Here is a 16002-nt window from a genome sequence, read left to right on the forward strand (position 1 = left end):
TTTTTTTTTTCCAAGTCTTAAATTTTAAATTTTGTGTGAAATAAACTTTAAACATATTCAACATATTTAAAATTCACAACAAGCCAAGAAGAGGAAATAGAGGTACAATCTTGTATTATTAGCACTAGTGGATGAAGAAAAAATTAAAGTATTGGTTTGAGTAACAGGAACATGGATGAAATTAAATAATAAGTAAAACAAATATCAAAGCATTATTTTTTTAAAATAATAAAAGAAATTATTTACACTTTATGAAAAAGAACCTAATTGACAAAAACCACAGACTGATCTTGTAGGATAAATGTTTTGTCCATTTTAACATTTTTACCATTCTTCCTTTTAAAAAATAGGAAATAAATTAAATTTAAATCAAAGTAGTTTGGGATAAAAAATTCTCTCCCGTTTTTTATAACTTAATTATTAAATGAAATTAAAAAAACTAACAAAACAATTGCTAATGTTATAAATTTAAGTAAAAAGAACCTAAGACAAGGACAGTATGGGTCCATGCCGGGAATTTTGCCATCAAGTAAGTAAGCTTCAAAGAGAACTTTGAATGCTAACTTATTTATTAGATTTGGTCGACTCCATGCGTGTTAGTACTTTGACAGGACAGATAAGGCCGACGGTACGAGGGAGTTTCTTATGCCAACATTAAATAAATTAAGAATCTAATAGATAAAAAAGTAATAATATAAGTCAATCATAACTTTTTGAAAAACTTAATAAATAAAAAAGTTATCTTTTTTTTAAACATCGTAACCCGAACTAAAATATTTATAAATATAACAAAATGACAATGTGTATCAATGATAAACGTTAATAAAGTACTATCATTCATCATGAACAATATTGACAAATGTTTATAAGTATATTAATATCTATCAAATATATATAATATATTTTTGCTATATTTAAAAATATTTTCAATTCTCTTACAAGATTATAATTCTTGGGTTAAATTGACAAAGTAATTAAAAACTTAATATAAATATATAATTGAGGTAAAAAAAAAAAAAAAAGAATACTAGTCTTTTGATAGGTTTGAATTTTATTGTGTGGTTCCTTTCTATTTAAAGTATTTTTGTAAGTGGAGAAGGATATGGAATATGTAAGATCAAAATGAATGGTTATAAAGAGGATAAGTATTGACAAATTTGTAATATATATATATATACTTAGTCTTCAATTTGGGAAAGACTTTGAATAAACAAACAACAAAGGGAAAAATAATGAATTTGTATGTGAATCTTGGGATTGGGACAGATTTAATAATCTTATTTATATCTATAATTATCCATTTATGAGGCATTGGAGGAGTGGTTGATTCCAAAATTTTATTGGGCTTTGTTTAAATTTTGATTTTAAAAAACTATATAAGTAATCAATTTCAAAATGCATAAATTAATTGGACCATATAATTTAGCATATCACTACTGCCATCTACTAAATTTTTTATTAAGAAATTACTCTAATAGTATATATTATCTATTTTGCCAAATTAACCTCTCTTGGAGGAAGATATTCTCTCTCCATCCAGATTTTAAAAGAATTTTCTTCTACGTTCAAGTGAGGGTGGAGAACAATATATTGTTAGAGAAGAGAATACATTAGTAAGGTATATATGTGTATGTATGTATATTCCTCTACTTAATTGAAGCTAATCATAACCACCAATCAATCTTCTTTTTACTCGTTTTATCTCTTTCACGGCTTCTTTCGTTCTCTTCAATTTTTTTCTATGACTCCAACAAACAAATGTGTGGAAAAGGTATTTAGACCAAATCCGTGACCAAATAAGAGTTAATCCCTTAGGAGAGAACTTTCTCAAAGAACAATGTTATATTTCAAAATGTAATCAAAAGGTGTGAGTACAACCCTAAATTGGATATTGATAATCTTAGAAGGAAATAAAACTAATTAATTTTACAAATACTAATTAAACTAAATTAAGGATTAATCCAATCAAAATTGATAAGGGTTTTTAAAAAACTATAACAAACCGGTAAAAAATTCATACTATATAGACACTACTATAAGTTTGGTCTTTTTTTACACGCATAAATTTTGATTTTTTTATGGCCATGGCAAAGGATATTTTTTCTTGATATAATGTTTATCTTGACAGTCATGTACGTCAATAAATGTCACCTTATTTTGTTGAAGAAATACGAAAAACATAAAAAATGTAGATTTTTTATTTTGTCCACAAACATCAAGAAAATTATTTCTCGATGGACAATAAACATCAAAGATATATATTAGTTGACTGACGAGGCCCATTAAGAAATGAATTTTCTTGATTTGCAATGGTCATCATCGAAAACAATTAATATATTTGTTTTAATTTCTTGATGGGTTTAGAATTTTCTTAATTGGTTTAGGATTTCTTGATAAACAAAGACAAAAAAAACAAAAAAACAAAAAAAAAAATCATGGACAAGTACTATCAAGAAAAAACTATTTTCTAAGAAACACGAAATTTGGACCCTCGTTAACAAACTTAGAAAACACTTTATTCATCAATAATATATTAAAGCTTTACTATTCTTTTTTCAATTATTGTTGTCTATACATCAATAATACAATATTATTTTTTTTAAAGTTAACGGTTGTAATTATAATTAGATTGAAATAAGTGATTTTATCAAAATTAAATTAGTTATTGTGTTCAACATTAATGAGTTGACTTGAAAGTTTGTAATTAAGGTTTTTAAAATTTCTAGAAGTTGTAGAACATGAGTTGAGCTCAACAGACATCAGTATGTGTCTATGGACAAGAGGTCTCGGGTTTAAGACCAAATTTGTAGTAGTGAGAACAATTTTGAAAACGAAAAAAACTCACAAGCCCACAATACGAAATATCAAAGCAGAAGCCTCTTGTTCATACTTTTTCTCTTATTCACATTCTTTTCGGCTAAAAGAATTTTGTTTGGTCACTGGATTAAAAGGGTAGAAATTCAAGGAGTTAAATTTATAAGAAAGAAAAGAGAATGGTTTGAAAAATGCGTTTTTCTCTCACGACGACTTTATAACGAGAAGAGATATAATGAAAACTTTTGAAGTACTACGCAATGAGGAAGACTCATTGAAAGAAAAATTAGTTAATTTATATATCTTAGAAGCATTTTTAATTCTCAAGCGAATTATGGTGATACATTATAATATAAAGTTTAATCAAACTTTATTATATAAATTTAATTTTGGATATGATTCAAAATTAATTTATGAGAGATAAAATATTTGAATGAGTTCAAATATTAATTTTAATATGAATTAATTTAGTGAATTTGATTCATATTAAAATTATTGGTTATGAGAGAAATTTATATTTGAACGTGATTCAAATTTAATTTAAATTAAATATAAGATATTTAATTTAACTATTAACTAATTGAAGAATTAATTAATATTTTAGTTTTATTTAATTAAATTAATAAGATATTGGAGAGATATTCATTAAATAAGATTTAAATGAAATATTAATTAAATATGATTTAATTAACCATTAATTAATCAATTAATCAATTAATTAATTAGTTGATTTGAAATTTTTATTAATTTAATATTTTTAAATTAATAGAATCTCATGATTCTCTACTACTCCATTTTCTACTTCGTGAAGGAAATAAAGTTATAAATATGCAAAATCAATCCTTAAGAACTAATGATTTTGCTTTTATGTAAAATAGTTTCTTTCTAAACATTTTCTCATTTAAATTGGTTCCCATAAACCAATCTCATTCCAGAGGATAGGAACGTCTCTGACGGGTGGCGTCTCCAATTTAGTGGATTGTAGATTACGAGGCGTCAAACTAAGTAAGTTTTTCCTTCTCTAATCTATAATTAGAAAGCATGCTTAGCCTTTAAGTTATAATAAGAAAATTAGTTTTTGTATTATTTTGTCAATGTATTGGTATTTTGGAATTTCCAAATTAAATTGAGGAATTATTCTATAAAATCTTTCGCTACCAAAGGCTTTTATCCCTTCCATTTTCTTTAAACACTTAGTCAAAATTTGACCATTCTAATCCAGACTTGGGTCTCATATAGGCATAGATAGATTTTTATCTTTGTCTATATCAGATAGGCACAAATAAATTTCCATGTTTTTCTATCAGGCACAGATAGATTTCTTAGGTCTATGACGATAGACAAAGATAAAAATCTATATGTGCCTATCCGAGGTAGAAACATTCACAAAATACTTTTACGAATAAACTTCTTGAATTTTTGTGTTCTGAACACAACATGTTCTTAGCCAAAAAAGTCAAACGAGTCTTCATTGCAAAAGCAACTTTACTTTGTTCATAAAACCACTTAAGCACGGTAGCCACATGTAGTTCTCTAAGATCTTTAAACACTGAGTTTATACTTTTCGCAATTTGATGTCATTGTTCTGTACCTTCGTCTTCGTGAATATGTTCGAGACCACTTTTCAAAACCAACATTACTAAGATAATCTCTAATATTTGCACAAACTGACTCTATACATCTCATGTGGTACTCAAATTCATCAATGTTGTAAGCATAAATACAACTAAAGAAATATTTACCAAGTAGTGCATCCTTAAAATGGAGTTTCAAGTTACTTAAGAGATGTTTTGTGCACACACAATACTCAACATTAGGAAACATTCCTAAAACTTCTTTAGGGATGCTAAGATGTCTATCAGAAACAATGACTAAATTATCTTGCTCTAAAAAATTACCTCGTAACTTCTAAAAAAACCATGTCCATGATGCATCATTTTTCAAAATCTACAATACCAAATGCAAGAGGGAAGATTTGATTGTTACCATCTTGTAATGAGGTTGTTAATAAGATGCCACCAAACTTACAATTCAAAAACGTGTCATCAATAAAAATGATAGGTCTACAATATTTTCATCATTCAATTGATGCACCAAAAGCCATAAATCAAAACTTGAAATGTAACGATCCAACTCCTTATACTAAGTTGAGGTCATTACTACTAAAATAAATAACAATTTTATTTCATTTAAATGAAAAAGAGGAAACCATTATTAAATAAAGAATTCCAAATACTCGTTTATAATTCATAATTTGGAAAGATAGAAATAAATACTAGAAAATTTAGTCCTAGTTCGGGCTCTATCTAACTTTTAAAGAAAACAAATAACATAAAAGTAATTCATAAGTTCGATCAATTTTAATAAAATGCTAAAAGTCAAATACTAAAAACATGGAAGGCGGAAGCAACATAAAATTTCCCCTATGGCAAGTCACGATTAATTCTTGTCATTCGCCAACTTTCCTATACCTTAACCTCTGACTAAAAAAATTAAGCATAGAAAGAGTGAGTATAAACATATACTTAGTAAGATACCCACTACTAGTCTCGCTAGACGTCTGTTAACTTCTCATTAGGTCTTGTAAGGAAGTATCCCAAAATTATCGTGCTCTCGAACACGTAATATAGTGATCTAGTAGGAATACATCTAGTCTTCGGTGAACACGAAGGAACACCTAAAAGAATGAGTTGTAAGTGACCCCATCGAATCACTCATAAAACATATTATGACAGACTGGTAGTCTCGTCGAACTCACATAGTCATAAATCTATGAAAAGGTGGTGATCCCAAGAGACATCTATATGGATACAACCCTAATAGACAAAATTAACCGAACACCACAGTCCATAACATGTAGTATATCATAAATATCATAACATGACATGAATATCAATCATATAGTCTTTATCATGTAATTAACATATTAGTCATCACATATCGGTCATCTATATCAGTCATATTACGCATCTTAGCTACATCAATGCATAATGGAAAATACACATGCAAACTCTTAATTCTATTTTCGAAGGTCTAATAGTAGAATCTTCTACCTACCTCAAGATTAGCTTAACAAAAATTATTCCAAATAACCACAGTCAAAGATAGTCAAAGATAGTCAAGCAGACAAATCATAAACATAAACAAAACTGAATTAATAAATTTGTCATCCAAACATTAACTTAGATCTCCAATTTACCCCAAGGCTAAGGTTGAAACCAAAACAACCTTGAATAGGAACAATTTCACAAACTACACCTCTTTCCAAAATGCCCCTGACCTTCAAAGAAACAAAATCTAAGTTTAAGAAAATTCAAGGTAAACTCAAGATTAATTTACTTATACCAAATAAATTGATATTTGATGGGCATACCAAAACTCAATCAAATACTCACAAAAAATTAACCAAAATAGGAAAGTGGCTCAACTTGGCTAAACAAGAGGAAGGGAGGAGGGCGGACAACTCGCAACTCGAGATGACTCTGTAAGAGGCTTTAGCGCGCACGACTCAGTGAGGACCACGTATGGCTTCAATGGAAGATAAATAGCTTGCGATAGAGATGAGCTCCAATTGAGATAGAGATGAAAAGCGATGAAGATGGGCGGTGGCCAGACTTGCTTGATGGAAGGAACACGAACGACATGTAAGGCTTTACGAACTCGTAAAGGAGAGGAACGGTGTGGCTTTGTTGAAGCGGATGAAAATTGACTGCGTGAACAGTGAGATGTTCGTCAAACGATGGTGGTGAACGAACGGAGATGGAAATAGGCGTCGACGACTAAGGTTCTTTATGAGGAAGAAGATGGAATGCACACAGAACGAGAAGACCTATTTAAAATATTGTTATTATTACTATTATTATTATTTTACTTTTCTTTTTCTTTTTCCTTTTCCTTTTCTTTTTCCCTACAAAAATAACTCAAATCTTCTCTCTTTATTAAATTCCATATCAAATCTTTTTTTTTTTATCTTCTTCCAAAAATATAACATATTTCCTTATATAATTATATTATCCCCATAATATAATTAGTGGTTATCATTCAACTTAAATCAAATATTTCACAACAGCAAAATTTTTAATTTTAATAATTAAATAAATATTTTTTCGATAAATATTTAATTAATCCTAATTTTTATAGAATCAAACAATTCTCACCAAATATCTCAAAATAACATCCGAAAGATTCCAACATAATTAAATTAGACCAAAATAATTAAATTGAAAATTAACTTCTTCTTTTTTTTGGTGTTACCAGAAATGACCACTATCATTCATCTCTAAAGCACCTATAAAAAATATAAAATATTTTTATGAACATCAACAAAAGGGAACAAATTGACTGTGATAGATGTTAATAATTGTCTATTTAAGTTAGATTGTGATATTTGTCTATCCTCATCTATCTGAAAATGAATGTAAATTTGATATAGAAAGCTAATCATACTTGGGTTTGATTCAACCAATTGATCAAAGAAGCTCGTAATCAACATGTGCAATTGTGTACCTTTAAAATCTTTACTTTGTGTTCTTTTGCCCTCCAAGCTTTTTGAGAACTTATATTAACTCCAAGATTTGTATGAGCCTTATGGATAATAACTTTTAGAATGAAGCAGTCGGTGGGCATGAACCTAAAATCATCTATCAAGCAACTGGCAATTACTATTAAAGAAGCATATGACGACTTTAGATAGTATTTTGTGAACAACGATGGTTAGAAATGTATTTCCGTAGTATCCACCGCTCGCTCTTCTTATTATTAGATATCCTAACATACCATTTGCACCCTTCTTGTAAACATCTGAATTCAAGAGATCTCAAATTTGATATTGTAGTTCTAAACTGAAAGTTTTTCTTCACAACTATTACGCAAAAACACTTTGAAAGCACTTATTTACTTTCAAATAATTTTTTTCCTTCAAATCACCATGATAAGAAATCTCTTTTATAATTACATCATTTGAAACAGAAGAAGAACCTATATGCAACGACATCTCAACATTCTCCAGTACACTACTAGAAGTAGACATTTCCAAAGAATTAACACTTACATGAGCAACTAATAGATGTCTACTAGTTGAATCTTTAGCAAAAGCTAAATACCAAACAACATTATTGCCTTTTTTTATTAACATCATAGTTTGAACATTGCTTTTACCAAAATCAAGTAGAACAGATAATTCTACCAAACTATCCAATTGAATCTCTTCGTTTAAACTAACCAAACAATTAATGTTGATTTAAACATCTACTAAAATTCCAGCAACAGAGTAATTCTCATAAACATTATATTCATTCCATTGACCTCCATACAAAAAAACCTATAGGAATAGACATTGTATTATGTAAAAAGAAAATATAATTAAGTATTCAATAATGATAGAAAGAAATAGCTAGACATAGATATACATCTATCACTTAATAAAAGAATAAAATGTAAAAACACAATAATAATAAACATAATGCAAGAATAGACGATTGTGCAATGAAATAATATACAATAAACGATCATGTTGACTGTGATAAATGATCGTGTTGACCATAGCAAAGGATATCATTGAATGTAGTAAATGATTGTGTTGACGTAGGTAGACTACCGTTTGACCATGGTGATCGTATTGAATGTAGTAAACGATCGTGTTGATGTAAGTAAATGATCGTGTTGATAATGTAAATGATCGTATATTTCAATATAAATGATTGAGAAAAACATCAAACTAACCATCTCATAATTAAATACAAAATTCTTACACTATATTTAAATTTTCTAAACATTTGAAAAAAAAAAAATAGAACTTTTTACCACAAACAAAAACAAAAACGATCTTCATACTGAAATTTAGAATTCTTAACAAAATTTATAATTCTTAAAGAAATTTTATAATCTTCTAAACAATCAAGACAAAAACGATATTTAGAATTCTTACTGAAAACAAACTCATTGTAACGATCTTGATAGATGAGTATAAATGATCTTGATATTGTCGAAGGTGAGGAATATGAAAATGAATATTTGAGAGGAAAAAAATCTAAAAACACATATAAATAAATCACAAAGAATGTGAATAAATCGCAAAGAAGAATAAGAGAGAACTAAAAAATCGTTCGACAATAATAAAAACCAATAAGGGCAAATATAAAATTTATGAAAAAATAATCAGACTCCATGAGCTTTTCTTAAATTATCATACGAGTCTAAATATTTACCATTTTTGTTATATTGATGTAAATTTACCAATTAATAACTTAAACAAATATTAAACTAAAAATATACTAATTATCCTATAACTAATCTCAACTTTTTCTTGGAAGATTCCAAATCAATTCAAATTCTCAATTCTTTTAATTAATCAAATATTATCTAATAAATTAGTTATTTTAAATTTTCATAAATTTCAACATGAATTATGTTAACCCAATAATTCAATTTTACTCAAGATTAACACTTAAATAATTTAAGATAATTAATAAAAAATTCCTAAAAATTTGGGAGGTTACAAATTCATACCCTTAGGCTATAATCCCCTAATCAAGCATTTATAAGTTCTTAAGCATATGAGTTGTTATTCTAGTACAAAGTCATGTTATATAGGAAAAGTATAATTGGAATCAATTTAAACCCTTTCTAAAGCACTAATATGTCATTGTAAAGGAGTGTGTATGGTGTGCGTTGTGGAGTTAACTTTGGTATACTGTTAGGATCATCCTCAAGGTTTGTGAATATTTTGACTCAGTTTTGGGTTGTTTGGTCACTAGTCCCTTGATTAGTTTAATTTGAGGGTGCAAACTCGATAACTCGAAAAAACTTGGCAAACTCCCACTAAATCATTAGGATTGGGGTTGGAGTTGAATAGCTTTTGGATTAGAATGAATTGTATTTTTTTTTTTTTTGGAAATGATCAGTTTGGTTTGGTTTCCAAGTTCTCACAAAACCCACGCTAGATTAAGTTTAGAATAAACCTAAGACTTGTATACCTCATCCAAGTGCTCTTCAATTGCCAACATAGGAAAATTAAGAGATCGCCACATTGTTGATAATGTGAATCAATACAGAAACACTAGGCTCATCCTTCTTCGCCAACAAGATTGTGTCGAGTAAGGGCTAACATTAGATTGAATAGTTACTGCAGTTAACATTCGTCCTCTAGTTATGTTATCACTGCCTTCCAAATGTATATGTCATTAAAGGACGTTTATTTATTGAAGACTTTCTTTCAATAGTTGGATATGATGATTAATGTCTCTATAGGGTGGTAGTCCTTTCAACAACTGGAACATAGCCTCATATTCCTTGAACTCCTCGACTATTGATGTTGGTGTTGTTGTAAAGTGTGAGGTTACTAACTAAATAACACATAAAAACACCCCAACAATGGCTAAACAGAGACGGTAATAAGCCAAAAGATGATTCACAATCACAATATAACAAAGAAAACACAGCAAAAGAAACATACCAACTCCTCTCTATAGAGCTAGAATATCTCTTGTCGGCTACAACAGCCTTTACACATTAAAGATAACAAAATGACCTCCCTACATTAAAACCTAGAAGGTCTATAAATAGCCCTCCTCACATTCCTCCTCGCGGGCCCCACATGTCCCTACCTTTTTTTCTTTTTCTTCAGACTATTTATCTCTCATTAATTTCCTGATCATTTACCCTTTTACCCCTTCTCTTATAAGTGTGAATTATCGGTGGTCGTACAATACCCTTGGGCTCTAGATTCACCTTGTCCTCAAAAAGGTGAAAACTTGGGAATTGTTGATTCATCTGATACACTAATTCCCACGTAGCTTCAGTTTCATGTAGTCCTTTCAATTTCACAAGCCATTCATTGCCTCCCAATTCTCTATTCTAACGAACACCTAGCATAGTTTCAAGCCATAGTTGTAACTCAAAATCATCAGTAAGAATAGGGTGTTGATGTTGTATCACGTGTTTACCTCCTAACTTTAGCTTCAGTTGTGATACATGGAAGATGTTATGGATGGCAGCTTCAAGAGGTAACTGTAAACGATAAGCGACTTCCCCTATTCTTCAATGATCTTGTAGGGTTCGTAGTATTTGGGAGCAAGTTTTTCACATCTCCTCTTTGCTAATGATCTCTACCGATAGGGTTCTAATTTCAAGAATACTTCATCTCCTTCCTTGAACTTTAGCTCTCTTCTTTTAAGGTCAGCCATCTTCTTCATCATATTCTAAGCTAGGCATACATTTTCTTTCAAGACACTAATAGTCATGTCTCGTTCCTTCAATATTGTTTCCACTTCATTATTTGGGGTATTTTGATCTTCGTATGATAACAGGGGAGGAGGTGGTCTGTCATATACAGCTTGAAAGGGGTGATTTTAGTAGAGGCATGGACGGTTATATTCTACCATAGCTCGACCCATGGAATGAATCTATCATAGCGACTTGGTTGCTCATTGCAAAAGCGTCCCAAGTATGTCTCCAAACATTTATTCACCCTTTCAGTCTGTCCATCTGTTTGGGTGTGAAAAGTGGTGCTTCTCTTCAAGATGGTTCCCATAGCAGCAAACAACTCCTTCCAAAAATTACTAAGGAATATTTTGCCTCGATCTGATATTAGGGATTTTGGAATTCCATGCTTGCTCACTACCCTATCTATAAACAGAACAGCCACCTGTTTCGCTGAAAAAGGGTGTTTGAGAGTTATGAAATATGCATACTTACTAAGCCTGTCCACGATCACCATAATAACATTCGCTCCCTCGATGTTGGTAAGCCTTCTATAAAGTCCATGGTCCAGTCCTCTAAAATTCTTTATGGAATGGGAAGAGGCTGCAAAACTCCCGCTGGTTTGGTGGCTTCAAACTTGTTCTTCTGACAGACATCGCATTGCTGCACATTTTTTTATACATCTGTCTTCATGCCTTGCCAATGCAACTCTTCACTCATTCATTTATACGTCCTTAAAAACTCGAAATGACCCCCTAGAATCGAATCATGGAAGGTGTGAAGAAGATTGGGTATAAATGAGGATGTTTTAGGAAGCACCACCCTACCCTTGTATAATAATCTTCCCTTTTTCCACTGATATTTGTTGGTTTCCTCAGGTTTCATCTTCAACTTCTAAATAATTTGGGCAGCTGTTCCTGTCTTGATAAAGCATCCGCCACTTTATTTGGGGGACTCGATTGGTAGAGTATTTCAAAATCATACTCGAGGAGTTTAGTTAACCATTTTTGGAATTGCGGTTGCACTTCCCTCTGTTCCAGCAAGAATTTCAAAACCTTCTGATCGGAAATAATGGTAAATTTCCTCCTTAGTAGGTAGTGTCTCCATTTTTGTACCGCATTGACTACCTCTATCAGCTCTCTTTCATATATGGATTTGGTTTGAGCTTGAGCCCTTGATGATAACTTTTGGCTAAAGAATGTGATTGGATGGCTATTTTGGGATAACATTGCCCCTAAGCCGATTCTTGAAGCATCAATTTCACCATAAAAGGGAGAGTCCAATCAGGTAAAGCCAACACAGGGAGAGTAGTCATAGCAAGTTTTAGTTTCTCGAAAGCATGTGTGGCTTCTTCATCCCATTTGAAGTAATTCTTTTGCAACAATTTTGTCAACGGTGCTGCAATCTCTCCGTATCCTTTTACAAATCTTCGATAGTACCCCATTAGGCCCAAAAATCCTCGCAGACCGATCACGTCTTTTGGCTGATGTCAATTTGTCATGCTTTTAATTTTCTCCTCATCCGTTTCTACTCTTTTGGAAATTTGATGCCCTAAGTATTGGATCTTAGAGTGAGTTATTACACATTTCTTTCTATTTGCAAATAGTTGATTGTCCCTCAAAACAGCAAAAACCATTCCTAAGTGTTTCTCATGCTCGTTGATATCAGCACTATATATCAGAATATCATCAAAGAAAACTAATACGCATCTTCTCAAGAAAGGTTTAAATACCTAGTTCATGAGAGATTGAAAAGTAGCAGGGGCATTAGTGAGGCCGAACGACATTACCATAAATTTGTAATGTCCCTCATACGTCCTGAAGGCAATCTTCTCTATGTCTTCCTCCTTCATTCGGATTTGATGATATCCCGATTTCAGATCAAGCTTCGAAGTTCATCTAGTAATTCTTCTATAACTGGAATGGAAAATTTATCATAAGTCGTCACTTGGTTCAACTTTCTATAATCTACGCAGAACCTCCATCCCCCATCTTTCTTCTTTACGAATAGGACTGAGCTGGAATAAGGGCTATGGCTTGGCCTAATAACTCCGGTTGAAAGCATTTCTGTGACTAACTTTTCAATTTCTTCTTTCTGCACATGACCGTATTTATATGGGTGAACGTTAACCGATTTATGTCCGGGGAGTGTTAATATTTGATGGTCAATGGCTCTCTTGGGGGGCAATCCCTTTGGTATTTCAAAGATGTCACCATACTATTCAATAATAACTTGATCAAGGGTAAGTCTTCCTCACCCCCTCTCACTTCTTGTTCCTCTTCGTATTCACTTTCTAATTTAGTTTCATAATGTTGGAAGCCATGGAGGAACCCTTGGTCGTCATCTTCCCATGTTTTTTTCAATGTTTTCAATGAGCATTCAGCTTTAATGAGGGTTGGATATCCCTTGAGAGTGATTTGTTTCTCTCCCACCCGAAATACCATGGTTAGTGAAGGCCAATGGACCTTCATAGTTCCTGTAGTATCTAGCCACTGCATTCCCAATACCACATCTACACTTCCCAGTTCCACAGCTAAGAAATCAGCAATAATAGTCAGCGTATTCAGCTTTAGTTCCACTCTCTTACACACCCCTTTTCCTTTGCACTTGGTGTCGTTGCCAATCGTGACCCCGAACAGAGTGCCCTCTTCTTTTAAGATGTGTCTTTCTTCTACTAGAGCCTAGTGAATAAAGTTGTGTGTCGCCCCACTGTCTATCAACACTATTACTGCCTTCCCCTTCACCATCCCCATCAGTTTCATGGTCCCTTTTGATGAAAAGCTAGTGATAGTTCGTAGCTCAATTTCCGCCCTTTTTGTAAGATCTAGTTTTTTCAATTCCACTATCTCCTCTGTATTTTCTTTCGAATTTTCTCCTTCATTCCCACCTTCTTCATTGAGAATGAAGAGCATTAATTCTCTTTTTTCTTTCATTTTGCATATGTGACAGGGGTGTATTTGTCGTTACATCTAAAACATAAGTCTTTATCTAGTCTTGCCCGAAATTCTGAATCTGATAGTCTTTTGACTAATGGATCATTTTTCTGATAGTTTCCCTTAATTGGAATGGTGACCTGTTTTATCTGGAATTCGGTCTTCCTCTAAGTGCCTTTCTCTACTCCCCCTTGAGTCTTGCTAATGCTACTCTCAGTACCTTTGGGTTATGTTATCCCAAACTCTGCTCTAGCCAACTTTAATGTTAGATTGCGATCATTCACAAGTTGTGCCTCTTTCATACACTCTTCCAAGGTCAGTGGATGTCTACTAATTACTTCTGCCTGGAGGGCAGGTTCCAACTCGGTTACAAAAGCATCTCTCAACACACTTTCGGTCATGTACGGTAGCAGGGCTGAGTAGTTAACAAACTTCTTTACATACTCATTATAGGACCCCTCTTGCTGGATGCGAATCAGCCTAGCACTCAAATTTTTTGGACCTGAATCTTGAAAAAACTCAGACATTTGTTCCTTCAAATCTTCCCAGGATGCCACCTTCTTACAGTTATTACTCCACATGTACCAAACAACCTGGTTTTGCCCAAAATTGACCACAGCTACCTTCACCTTTTATGTTTCTGGCAAGTTGTTGATCTCAAAAGAATGTTCAGCCCTATATACCCATGATTCCAAATTCTCACCTAAGAACATTGGCATTTCCCACTTCTTATATTTTCTCTGATCCACTGTTGCATTGTTTCCTTCTGTCGTAGCCTATGTTTCTTCCATTTTCCCCTTGAGTTTCAACACGGATCCGTCGAATGTACCCGATTCCTCCCTCTTCTTATAACTATTACTTTCCCTCATCTCTTCTGCCATTCGATCCATCGATTTCTTCATTTCTAACATCATCTCTTTTAGTCCCATGATCTCTTTCTCTGTCCCATCCACTCTTTCTTCTATTTGCCGCACATAACAACCCCAGTTTCAAGGCTTTGATACCAGTTGTGAGGTTACTAACTAAATAACACAGAAAATCACCCCAACAATGTCCAAACAGAGACAGTCCTGCTAATCTTTATTTATATATAAGCCAAAAGATGATTTAGAACCACAATATAACAACAAAAGAAACATACCAGCTTCTCTCTATAGAGCTAGAATATCTCTTGTCGGCTACAACAGCCTTTACACACTAAAGATAACAAAATGACCTCCTTACACTAAACCCTAGAAGGTCTATAAATAGCCTTCCTCATATTCCTCCTATGGGCCCTACCTATTCCTACCTTTTTTTCTTAAGACTATTTCTCTCTCATTAATGTCCTGATCATTTACCCTTTTACCCCTTCTCTTATAAGTGTGAATTATCGGTGGTCTTACATAAAGATAACATCATAGTTGATTTACTCACATCAAATGAAGAGGAAAAAAGAATCTCTACAATCTACCAACATAATTTTGTATTTATTTAGCATTTGAACTATTGATGTCAATGTTGTTATAATAGATGCTCACACTAGTCAAACGCAAATGAAAGAGTTATATTAGAAAGCTCTAGTTGATTTCTTCACAAACTTTGACCATCACACAAGACCTTCCATTTCAAAGTGTTAGACTTAGAGTCGAAAATCTAACCGAAAAAACAAAGGTTGCAATCTCAAAAGTCCATGTTTTAGATGCTAAGAAGCTACCCTCTAAATCCCCCCAACTCACCCCAACCTTTGTAATGGTTGCAACCCTTCGTTCTTGGGGATTGCCTCAAAACTCACCATAACCTTCTCCAATATTAACTTTCTCGCAATCAAACTTTGTAATGGTTGCAACCCTTCGTCTTGGGGATTGCCTCAAAACTCACCATAACCTTTTCCAATATTAACTTTCTTGCAATCAGTTAGGTCTGTGAATTCCAAAATACATGCTTACACAAAATATCCTTGAACTTCTCTTCCAAGTCCCTTTTGTATTTCTTCCAATTTCCCCAAGATGAAATGCTCCAATACCAGTATGTAAAGCATTTCCTTCCAATATATATTGACAAGGAGAGGCGAAAA

The sequence above is a fragment of the Cucumis sativus genome, chromosome 4 (genome assembly GCF_000004075.3).
Source record: "Cucumis sativus cultivar 9930 chromosome 4, Cucumber_9930_V3, whole genome shotgun sequence".
NCBI lineage: Eukaryota > Viridiplantae > Streptophyta > Magnoliopsida > Cucurbitales > Cucurbitaceae > Cucumis > Cucumis sativus.